The sequence below is a fragment of the Galeopterus variegatus genome, unplaced genomic scaffold, assembly GCF_000696425.1.
Source record: "Galeopterus variegatus unplaced genomic scaffold, G_variegatus-3.0.2 Scaffold3185, whole genome shotgun sequence".
Classification (NCBI taxonomy): domain Eukaryota; kingdom Metazoa; phylum Chordata; class Mammalia; order Dermoptera; family Cynocephalidae; genus Galeopterus; species Galeopterus variegatus.
The window spans coordinates 91,255-93,897 of NW_007729296.1; positions in this window are offsets into that span (position 1 = coordinate 91,255).

Below are 2,643 nucleotides of genomic sequence, written 5' to 3' on the forward strand. Positions count from 1 at the left end.
ATTATCAGTGACACTGGGAGAACGTTTTTATACCAGTTTGAGAAAATATCATCATTCACAGTGATAATCATATTCCCACCAGATTAGATGAATCATTTCAAAGCTTTTCATGTCTTTAGCATGACCATTAGCATAACGATGATAATTTGTCCCTTTGAGTAAGCAGGCATAATTTAAATTAATGTTTTTGTGATGAGTATGGTACAACCCCAGGTGCTCAAGTAGCTTCCTTTTTTCAAAAATGGCTTTTTACTTTTTAAAATAAGACGTGAGGAGGGTGATCTCATTTTCTAAAACCAACTTAAAAAATTTAACTGTTAGTAAGTGAATTCCTAATGTAAAAGTACTGGCCATAGCAATGTAAACTTGGGGACAATTCTGTAGAGTCATGGGATTAGTGGTTTAGTGGTAGGATTAAAATTAGCCCAAGTAAATTACCCTGGTGACAGAAAAGCAGAATCTGTTAATGGTTTTACAGGAAGATTGGCTTATCAGTTATTTTCTAGGTTGATGAAAGATTATGTGCTGCTCGGAATTTGAACTTGGGAAAGAAAGGTTAATTTTCCTAATATCTACAAATTTTTAAGTATCTGTAGGTATTGGTTAAAAAAGGAAGTTGCTGCAGTTAGAATTTGGGATTTAATATGCATGTAGGAGGCGATTTATAATCCACATTTCTTGTTTAGTTACAAATATTAGGGAGGCATTTGAGAGTATCTTTTAGGCAGTCATTAAATCTGACAGTCCTTGGGAATAGTAGGCTATTTTCGGATAGAACATTGGATCCTTTGGGCCACAAAGGCTCTACTTAGATGCTTACAAGGTGGTAGGTTTTTAAACTGCATCTTCTCAGTCTGAGCAGGGTTAATATGGTTTGTCACTCCAGAGCACATATTTTTTTTTTTTATTAGTTAGGAGTGTTCAATTGATTCGATATAATGCCCATGAAGGAAAATGTTTACTTTCATAATTATTTACATTTCTTTGTAAATTTATGTTATTTTTGTTTGGACTTGTTTTACAAGGGTAATATTTTGAATCATATATATGTTATAACTGCAGGAAACTTTGGGTGAATCTTGGCATTTTAGAGCTACTGAAATGCAGAAAGATTTAGTGACTCATCCTAGACCACAGAGATGGGATGGAGCTCAACCCCGGGCTTCTTGATTCCCAGTTTAGTCTTTTTTGTAGCACACTGTGCCAGAGGCACAAAGAAAGGCGAGGTGAGGGTCCACTTTGAAGCTGAGCTTACTAAGAACATTCTGATGCTGAGTTAGCACTGCAGAGGGTAGACCCAGCAGATGGTGAGTCATTTAGGACAGTGTCTAGAGAGCCTTGCTTCAGTCTCACCTGTGATGCTTAGATCTAGCTCCAGAGAGAAGGAAAAATGGTAAGTTTTTGCATCTCTCTTTGGGATGTTGTATGAGTGTGAGGACTGGACCAGTTGTCGCAGTTGGAGGCTACTGCAGCACTGCAGAGCTCAGACAAGGTGGACGCAGGAAGGCCGGCACCAAAGGACAGGCAGCTGTCTGGCACCCAGGTTTAGCAGTGGGTGCCAGGGTACAGATTTTCTTGGGAAATCCAGTTATACCTACCAATACTAACATCACTTTGTGTAAGAGAGTAAATAGAGAAAGTAAATGACCAGCATGGGTATAGAAAGTCCCAAAAGGAAAAAGTCACCCAAAAATCGTAGGGAAAGGGGTGAGAGAAGACAGTGGCAGCTTTGACAGATGCTGGTTTCTCATTGTCATTGTGCCTCAAGCCACCAGGATGAAGTGCAGGAGCATCGGTGGAGGGGGCACCCAGCAGGGGCCAGTTCTTGGTGTGGTGGAGTGAGTGACCAGATGACTGACAGGTCCTTAGTGGACCTTAAGTGGGGAGTTCTTTTTTCGAAGCTCATCTTGGGTGCAAGTGGACAAGATGGCAACAAAGAGAAGATGTTGGGGACCAGAGCAAGCTGACACAGGGAGACAGGAATTTCCATTTCTTCTCTGGGATGACAATTCAGGGAGGTGGCCAAACGGCAGGTGCCCATTGCACTGGCCGGGCTGAGTCTTGCCTGCCCCTGGTGGCCGCATGGCACCTTGCAGGTCAATGCCCACCCCCTGCACCGGAACAGTGGGGGCCCAGCCCGGGAGCAGTTGGCTTTCCTTCATTGTGCAAGAGCCACTTAGAAAATGTAACCTCCTTTGCATTCTCAGTGTGAGCAAACATAGACCACATTCTAGAGTTTTTCTTACGAGGAAAAAAATTAGGAAATTGAGACCCAAATTTAGAATTCATTTTCCCTTTTTTGAAGAGAGTAGTGCTGAGTACTTCATTATTTTCCCACATCTATATGCTAGGTCATTTTGTTACCTTTCTAGGAATTACTTAAAGTATGCTATGACCAGTGTTGACTGAGATTGCAAAGACTTGTTTAATCAGTAAGTGTAGTAATTTATGGACTTCATCCTGTGTGCCCTTGCAAGGGTCTTTGCAGGCTCCGTTGACTGTGTGGCAATGGAAACCTCATTGTTTGCATGCTGTAGCAGCAGTTTGCTTGTTGTTACCTTCTTATTCCGTTAAAGGTATGAGGTGTGCACCCAAGGTCACACATTAAATGTATAGTAAATACAAGTAAAAATAAGAACAGGA